Source organism: Agelaius tricolor, unplaced genomic scaffold, assembly GCF_023055355.1.
Source record: "Agelaius tricolor isolate 1412-34295 unplaced genomic scaffold, bAgeTri1.0.p SCAF_66, whole genome shotgun sequence".
In the NCBI taxonomy this organism is placed as follows: domain Eukaryota; kingdom Metazoa; phylum Chordata; class Aves; order Passeriformes; family Icteridae; genus Agelaius; species Agelaius tricolor.
Genome location: NW_027269326.1, coordinates 1,093,266 through 1,102,975, shown reverse-complemented (window position 1 = coordinate 1,102,975; position 9,710 = coordinate 1,093,266).

Genomic DNA, 9,710 nt, shown 5'->3' with positions numbered 1-9,710 from the left:
CTCGGGAGCCAGCACTTGGCCAAGTGCCCACCCACATGGGCAGGCCCTTGTTCTTCCCACACCCCAAGGGTTCCTGGAGTGGAGGTTCCCAGGGGGAGCCCCGGGGGCTGGGGGGGCTCCCCTGGGTGTGGGGATTGAGCTGAGTGCCAGCTCCCACTGCCCGTGGGATCCCTTAGCAACTGCTGTGCAGCACTGCCCGGCAGAGCCCAGTGCCAGGTGATCGGCACCCTGGCACACGTGGGCACGCACGGGCACACTTGCACTGGTGCGGGCACACGCAGCTCAGCGGGGACGTGCAGCCCAGCGGGCACATGCAGCTCAGTGGGCACACACAGCTCAGGGGTTATGCACAGCTCAGTGGGCACAGTCAGCTCAGGGGGCACACTCAGCTCACTGGGCACACTAAGCTCAGTGGACACACTCAGCTCAGGGGTTATGCACAGCTCAGGGGGCACACTCAGCTCAGTGGGCACATGCAGCTCACTGGGCACACGCAGGTCACTGGGCACTCAGCTCAGCAGTCATATGAAGTTCACTGGGCACACACAGCTCAGTGGGCATGCGCAGCTTGCTGGGCACATGCAGCTCACCAGGCATGCACAGCTTGCTGGGCACACTCAGCTCACTGGGCACACAGCTCAGGGGGCACACTCAGCTCACCGGGCACACTCAGTTCACTGGGCACACAGTTCACTGGGCACACTCAGCTCAGGGGGCACACACAGCTCAGGGGGCACACTCAGCTCACTGGGCACACTCAGCTCAGTGGGCACACTTAGCTCAGGGGGCACACACAGCTCAGGGGGCACACTCAGCTCACTGGGCACACACAGCTCAGGGGGCATGCACAGCTCAGGGGGCACACTCATCTCAGCAGGCACACTCAGCTCAGGGGGCACACTCAGCTCAGTGGGCACACTCAGCTCAGCAGGCACACTCATCTCAGGGGGCTTACTCAGCTCAGGGGGCACACTCAGCTCACTGGGCACACTCAGCTCACTGGGCGCACACAGCTCAGGGGGCACACTCAGCTCACTGGGCACACACAGCTCAGGGGGCACATGCAGTGCACCCCCAGCTCCCACGTGGGGCCACCATCCCCAGCCCAGCAGCCTCTGCCTCGGCAGTGCCGGCGTCGTGCATCACCTGGAGCTTTGGCAGCCTTGAGGAGCTTGTGAATGAAACCAGGAGGTTCCCAAACCGTGGCTGGGCTTGCTGAGCCGGCCCGAGCTGCTCCTGCCAGGAGCTATCTGTGTGGTGTGGTGAGCGTGGCCAGGGTGGTGCTGTGCCAAATGTCATGTTCCCATGTCCCCAGTGGGCCTGGTGACTCTCAGGTGCCCTGTGCTGAGTCCTGGGGGGGTCTCCTGGCTCCCCAGAGTTTTGGGAGGAGATCAGTGTGGGAGGAGAGCCACCCCATTTGTCCTCAGGGTCCCTTTGGCCATGTGGATGCTGCCCCAGGCCATGGAGGGGGACAAGGAGGATGATGATGGGCAGGGCCCCTGGTGTCACTCAGCACTGTGGGAGACCCGGTTCTGTGATGCCCACGGCAGGGCAGTGCCCCACTGCCATTCCCCATCCATACTGGTGGCACTGGGAGCCCAAGCCCCTGCCAGAACCCCGCCACGAAGGGGGAGGGGGCCAGCGGAAGGGCCCGGAGGACCAAAAAAGCCTCTATTAATTATTCATCCGAAGAAGTGAAGTGAAGAAAACACAACACGTGGAAAAGGGCTCTGGCTGCCTGGGGGTGGGAGCGGGGGAGAGCTGGGGAGGGGGGCACAGGGGCCGGGGTGAGGTGGCAGCGGCAGCGGTGGCATCCCAGGGTGCCGCACACCTCTGGGAGGACCCAGAGCACCGCGCTGCCACCATGGAAACGCCTTGGCTCGGCAAACCCATGGCAACACCCACCTCCACATGGAAACCCCCCCGCTCATGGCAACGCACGCTCCGCCGTCAGCACCCGCACCACGGGGGTCCCCCCGCCACGCACGGCCCCGTGCGGGGACACGGAGGGACACGGAGGGACACACCCGGGGGGCAGAACGCAGCCCTGAGCATCGCGGGGTGTGCAGGTGTCAGCACCCAGCAGGAATTACCCCTGGAATTACACACGGAGGGGCCTTGGCCGGGTTTGGCACAACGGGAGGCGGCGTCTGTGGCGGGATGGCTGGGGACACACCCTGGTGGCTTCGCTCTCGAGGGGATGCGAGGCCATGAGCTGTCCAGAGCTGGGGCATGGAGCAGCCCTGGTTCCCTGCTCTGACTCCTCCACGCTGTGCCCATGGCAAGGACCGGCAGCTTTTGGCGTCAAAGCGGTGGGGAAAGCCTCCCACCTGCCGTCCGTGAGCCCCGAGGGGCTGGAGCGTGTCCCCGGCGGGGCAGGGGACCCGCTTGGCCCGCTTGGGTTGATGTTTAACCGCGACTTCCTGTGACAGAATGTCGCAACCGCAGAGCAGAGCCGGCATTCAATAAATCATCGCGCCGGGCTGGGAGCTGGGCTGGGGGAGAGGGGAGGGGGCAGCGCCCAGCCGAGCGAGAGGGGGAGCCGATAAATAATTCATTAAATAAATAAACATGGTGAGAGTGCGGGGAGGAGGCAGGAGTGTAACCAAGAAAGGGCTCGGTGAACGCGGGCATGAAATATTCACCAGCCACACCTAGCAGGGCCCAACGCGCTGAGCTCAGGGCTCCCGGCCCGCCCGCGGGAGCCAGGTGCCGGCACGTGTCCAGCCAGACACGGCGAGAAGAAGCCAAAGGCATGGCAGGGAGCATGGCCTGGGTCGGGGAGCAGGCAGCTGGCAGGGCTGGCATGGCCTTGTCCTGGCTCCTGGTGGTGTTTGGAGCAGCTCCTCACAGCCCCATGCGGGTGTTTGGGCACAGGTCTGTCCTGCCAGGCTGGCACGCCTGGGGCACGCTCAGCACACACCGTGTGCCCAGCAGCCCTGCTCCTCCCTGCCCCTTCCCTTTTATATCCCATGGCAGTCGTTAAATTTGAATGAGGCCTCACGGATGGTTGAGCTGCGCCAGTGCCTCGACGAGCGCTGGGCGGGCATCGCCTCGGGGAGGGCACAGGGGCTGAGCCTTCCCATTTCCCAGGGAGAGGGGGGAAAACCCAGCTCTGGAGGAGTCCTGGGGAACAGCCTGGGGCTGGGCCTGGGGATGCAGGGGAGGTGAAGATGGGTGGCCAAGGTGAGCCACAGATCCAGGCAGAGCAGCCTCTAACCAGAGGGACCAGAGCGAGCCCTACTGCACGGAGGGACATGGGAGAGATTGGTTAATTAGCGGCCTGAGTTAATTTATGCGGAGCTGGATTCTGTGGCCTTGCAGAGGAGGCTGAGTTGCCACCAGTGAGGGAGCAGCGGTGCCAGGCGGCGGTGCCAGGGCCGTCAGAGGAAATCAGCTTCCTGCTGGAGCCGCTGGGTGAAGCTGTGCGTGGCTCCAGCCCCGCTGCTCCCGCTGCCTGGCGGGAGGAAGCTGCAGGGTTCCTGCCCTGGGCGCCAGACGCCTTTTGCCGGAACCCTGGCTCCAGCAGCTGTGCCAAATCTCACCCGCCCTGGGTGTGTGGGCACCCAGAGGTGGTGGCTGGGAGGTGAGAGCCACCGGCTCCTCGTGGCTCCCACGGCTGGGAGCCACGGTGCCAAGGTGAGCCCAGGTGAAAGGGGTCACCACTTGGTGCAGCACAGCTGTGCACACTGCCAGTACAGCCCACCCTGGGTGCTGGACTGGTGTGCCAGGCAGTCCTGTCTGTCCCCTGTGCCACATCCTTGTCCCAGTCCTGTCTGTCCCCTGTGCCACATCCTTGTCCCAGCAGCCCACGCCTGCAGTGGAGGTTACCTGGCAGGAAGCGCCTGAGTCAGCAGCCGGCACCAGGTGACTCAGCCAGCTCCTCTCCTCTCCAAACCTCCCTCCTGGCCTCAAGATCACTCCAATATCACCCGCCGGGGGCAGCCCCGGCCTCACTCCTGTCCCCTGCTGCTCTGACATGACCACAGCGTGGATGTGCTGGAGGGTGTGAGGGCCGTGCCAGGTGGGAGGCTTGGGTAGGGCAGGGCTGGCACATGGCCCCACTGCAGCCACAGCTCTCTGGGGAAGGGACAAGGACACAGGGATGGATTTGTGGCAGCCCCAACCTCACTCCTGTCCCCTGCTGTTCTGACATGACCACAGCGTGGATGTGCTGGAGGGTGTGAGGGCCGTGACAGGTGGGAGGCTTGGGTAGGGCAGGGCTGGCACATGGCCCCACTGCAGCCACAGATCTCTGGGGAAGGGACAAGGACACAGGGATGGGTTTGTGGCTGCCAGCCACAGCACCTGGCTCCCCACTGGCTCTGGAACATGCTCTGCTCATCCCAGCCATGCCACCCTGGTGTCCCCTGTGAGGTGTCTGGTGGTGTGTAAGTGACGTTAATCTGATGAACGAGTGACAAGCAGCATCGATATCCTGCTCCCACTGCACACAGATCACGCCACAATCAGCATCTGGGAGCACTGGCAGAGGTGGAAGTGAACGGGGAGGTGCCAGGGACAGACCCACAATGTGCTGTGCTCTAGGTTGTCCCCATCCTTCTGCCCTGACCCTGCAGGTGATGCTGCCAGGGGACCTGCAGTCCCTCAGGCCCAAATGAGGGCTGGGGATGGGCACAGGAAGCACAGGAGCCATCCTAGGAACCCCCAGCAGGCGCTGAGCTTGGCAGTGTGGGGCTGCTCTGGCTGTGCCACCAGCAGTGCCCACCTGCCCCTTGGGAACAGCCCATTCCCATCCCATTCCAGGCCACGGGTGACCGTCCCCAGGGAGAAGGGCAGGGTGACACCGTGCCCCTGCCTTGCTGCTGGGCAGAAGCACAGGGAAACAAAGGAGCCAACGAGCTGGGGGGGGCAGGGGGGGACTGGGGCTAAGCGTGCAGGCGCAGGAGATTTCAGGGCCTGAAATATTCATCAGGGCTGAGGCGGCGCCTGCCGTCACGGCGGCCACGAGCGATGGCACGGGGGGGCTTCAATAATGCATCGCTGGAAACGGCTTACCAGAGGGGCTGGGGGCACAGGGAAAATGGGGGCTCCCTCCCCTGGCTCACCAGAGGGGCTGGGGGCACAGTGAGAATGGGGGTTCCCTCCACTGGCTGCAGCTGCCCCAGGCCTGTGCTGCTGCCCAGGTGATGACAGCTGGGTGCTGGACAGGGGACAGGGCAGGAGGTGCTGCTGGCACTGCTGGGGGCAGCCAGGAGAGCACCAGGAGGTGCTGGCAGGTGAGGGCTGCCCATTGCTGCTGGCAGGTGAGGGCTGCCCTGTGCTGCTGGCAGGTGAGGGTGCCCTTTGATGCTGGCAGGTGTGGGGTGCCCTGTGCTGCTGGCAGGTGTGGGGTGCCCTTTGCTGCTGGCAGGTGAGGGTGCCCTGTGCTGCTGGCAGGTGAGGGGTGCCCTGTGCTGCTGGCAGGTGTGGGCTGCCCTGTGCTGCTGGAAGGTGAGGGGTGCCCTGTGCTGCTGGCAGGTGTGGGCTGCCCTGTGCTGCTGGCAGTTGTGGGGTGCCCTTTGCTGCTGGCAGCCACCACCCGAGGGGCTGGCAGAGGACCCTGGGTGTGTGCAATGTCCCTGCAGCCTGGCAGTGCCCAGCTGCTGATCTGGGCTAGGTGGGGTCTGGCTGTGAGCATGGCCCCATGCCCCCCATGCAGGTGTTGCTGTCGCAGCCACTTTGTGGCTCCTGTGCTCAATAATTCAGAGCATCCACCCACCTGTGCTGCACTTGCCTCTGGCCATGGGCTGGCCACACCAGCCAGTCCTCCTGCCAGCTGCTGGGACTGGCCTGGCCTGGCCTGTCCCTGGGCTGGGACTGCAGGCACCCGAGGAGCTGCCCTGGTGCTGGTCAGGCAGCTCAGGCTCTGCCCTGGCTAACGAGATCTTTGCCAGGGAAGCTTGTTAGCAGCTTGAGGATCAAAGGAGCACAGGGCATGTGGTGGATGTTGGGAGCAGAGCCCAAGATGTTCCAGAGCTCCACCTCCACCATCCCCACAGCATCCTTCTACTGGAGAGGCCGTGAGCCTGGTGGCACCCTGGCACAGAGCACCTCAGCATCCACTTGGGCACCCTTGGGAGGTGCTGCCCTGGGTGGGCACCTAGCCCAGCCTCTGTCCCCACTGTCTGGCTGCCCTGGAGACAGGGACACTGTGCTGGGGTGGTGCCCCGTGTCATTTGCACCCACACATTGAAGTCCTAGTCATTCTCCCCAGGGATGCAGATTGTCCCAGCACAGGGACCATGCAGGCCCTCAGTCTGCAGCAGCTCCAAGCAGAGCTGGCAGCAAGGGCAGCTCCTGCCCATCCCTGCTCTGACATTGTCCAGCAGGATTATTGTCCAGCAGCATTACATCACACTAGGAGTGCCCTCCAGCATGTGCAAGGGTACAGGCACGACAGGACAGACGGACACAGGCACGGACAGCCACCCTGGCCCAGAACGGTGATTGCACAGGCAACATCTGTGCCTACAGCCGTGCACGTGCGCACCCACCGGTGCCAGGCTGTCTCACACAGACACCGACTGCCACCCTGGCCCCTGGAGCGGGCACACCTGGCAGCAGGGACCGGCCAGCTGCTCTGCCAGCCCCCCGGGATGCAGGTGGGATGTGCCAGCCCCTGCCTGCGCTGGTGCCCGTGCCCTCATTGCTATGGCAGGAGCGGGCTCGGCGCGTGCAGCTCCGGTTAATTAAGCGGCGCGGGCCGGCTGCCTCCAAGCCCCCGCTGAGTGTTTTGCTCAATGATAACCTTGACGATGCACATCATCAGGAGGCTGCTCGGGGAACGGCTGCTCCGGCCCCTGCACCCCCTGCTCAGCCCTGCTGTGGGGCTCTGGAGCTGCCTGCCCACGGGGGCATCACAAAGAGGTGGCACCATGAAGAGGTGGCACCACGAAGAGGTGGCACCACGAAGAGGTGGCATCAGGAAGAGGTGGCATCCCTGAGAGTGGCTGCCGGGTAGTGAGGGATCTGCCTGAGGTGGGTGCTGGGCTCTCAGGGTCCTGCAGCCAGTGCCCGCTGTCTGGTCCATCGTGCCCAATGCCTGGCATTCCCAGTGCCCTGCTCCTCAGGGCTCAGCGTGCGTGTCCCCTCAGCACACGTGTCCCCTCGGCATGTCGAGCCAGTGGCCCCGTTTCCATGGTGACACGGAGCCATTTCCCATCTCCGGGATGCTCTCGACAGCTCTGGGGTGGGCGCTGCCGCTGTTGCCCTTCGCCCATGGGGAACAGGCGGGGATGGGTCCTGCTGCCCTGGGGGGCTGTGCTCCCCCCTGTCAGCCCTCGGGGAGGGGCACCGTGCCCCGTGTCCCCTGTGTGTCCTGGGGCTACCCCGGGACAGCTGCAGAATCTGATTTCATCCTCGTGCTGGGGTGATGAGGGGTCTTTGGGGCCACGCAGGGTTGGATGGGGGCAGTGTGGCCGGGTGAGGGATCTGGTGCCAGGAGTGGGAACACCCCAGAGATAAAGGGATTGTGCCCAGCAGGCTCCTCCTAGTGCCACAGTCCCTGTTGTGACAGTGAGCCAGGCCACGGGGTGGGCACGGCCATGCTGTGCTCCCTCCTCAGTGCCTGCTGCGGCTCCCAGCCCCTGGCACGACACGGCTCTTTATCCTGCTCTCCATCTCCCTGCTGCTATTACCATTTCCCATCACTTGCTATGCCAGGTGATAAATTTTTCCTTCCCACTTTCTGAAGGTTTAACTCCCACCCACCTGGGGCACCCGACATCCTCACCCCACACTCCTCCCCACGGGCACCCCAGCACCCCGGGGGTGGTGTGGGTGGCACTGGGGAGGGGGGTAGGGGCGGCCCTGAGGCAGGGGGGTGGCGAGACAGAAGGGATGGGCTAATGGAGCCCATTCCTTGAATAGATTCAATTTCTGCCGCGGCGGCTGCGGGGTGCGGAGCCATCAATTGGATTCAGGGGACGGGGAATCTGATTTGGAGCGGCCGCGCCATCAATTAGCCGTTATTGATGGCATTGCTCATTGGAAGTCGATGGGATTTGAAGCTGGTGGCAGCTCCTGCATACCAAACAACACCGGCTCAAGGACAGGGCCCAGACTTAGCACCCACTCTGGGGGTCCCACAGGAACCCCTTGGCCTTGTCTGGGAGTCCCTGAGGGTCTGGGGAAGGGGTGGTGCAATGGGCAGCCCCCCCCTGGAATCACTGCATGGGTTCCTGCAAGGCACAGCTTGCTAACATCCCTGCAAGGGGGCCTGCAGGGCACAGCTGTCCCCAGCATCTTTGTGTGGGCGTTCTTTGGGGGATGCCCCCACTCAGCATCCCTGCGTGGGGGTTCCTGCAGGACATGGTTGTCCCCTGGAATCCCTGCATGGGGGTCCTACAGGGCCTGGTTTTCTCCTGGAATCCCTGCATGGGGGTCCCACAGGGCACAATCCCCTGGAATCCTTGTATAGGGGTCCCACAAGGTACAGCCCCCTGGAATCCCTGCATGGGGGTCCTACAGGGCACAGACCCTGATCATCCCTGCCTGGGGGTCCCACAAGGTACAGCCTCCTGGAATCCCTGCCTGGGGGTCCCACAGGGCATGGTCATCCCCTGGAACCCCTGCATGGGGGTCCCACAGGGTACAGCCCCCTGGAATCCCTGCATGGGGGTCCCACAATTACCATCACCCAGACATCCCCACCCACCAGCCCTACAGGCCCCATTGCCCCCCAGCATGCCCCCAGGTGGGTACTTTGGGGGATGCCCCACCCAGCACGGGGGTCCCTTGGGTACGATGCCCCCCAGGATGGTCTCACCCCCTCCTGGGGAGGGGAGGGTCCTGCAGGAGATGCCCCCCTGCACTCGGCAGCCCCTGTGTCCCCCCGGGGACGGGGACCCCTCCCTGCAGGGCGGGGTGCAGGTCGGGGTGCAGTGGGGGAAGGGCAGGCAGCCGAGCGGGGGGAGGGGAGCGGCACGGTCGATGCTTTCTCTCTCAGCCTCTTGCCAAGCAGCTTCTCTCTCCCAGAAGCCATAAAACCTGTCTGACGTGCCCGGCACCACTGCGGCAGGCGGCCGGCAACGCCTGCACGGCGAGGGGCGAGGGGGCCCTGCTGCAGGCGGCCCCGGGGGGGGTTTGGGCCCCTCTGGAGCCCCTCAGGAGGGTGAGTGGGGGGCTGCACTCATGGGATGGGGGACTGAGAGCGTCAGGGAACTCTGCTGCTGGTTGGTAAGGCAGGGGCATGTGGCAGAGCCACGGCTCTGACAGGGACCTGGTTGTGCCATGGGATCAGCCCCCAGTGATCCCCCTTTCACTCGGGAAGGGGGAAACCCTGCAGCTCCCCACACCCCCCATTTTTGGCATCTTATGGGGTGTGTAGCAGATGGAGAGATGGACTGAGAGTGACTGCTCTGTGGGCACCCCAACAACACCCAAAGGTGGCAAAAGGGACCAGGGTGCCTGGCTGGAGGCTTTGGGTGAGTGACCCCCAAGCCCACTGCCCCCTCACCCCCTGTCCCAGTGCTCATCCCACCACCAGGTGTTAATTACCAGCAGCTTGTCTGTAATTAAAGCTCTCCGGTGACGGGAGCTGACGACTCAATATCAAACTGCTGCAATTAAGGCCATGAGGGCTGTGCAGGGAGCGAGGGGCAGGGACACCCTGCAGGGGACACCCTGGAGGAGCCGCCCTGGCACCCGTGCAGGGCTGGGGGGCACGGGCAGGGGCACGGCGGGGGCTGCACAGCCGGGGCGCAGCA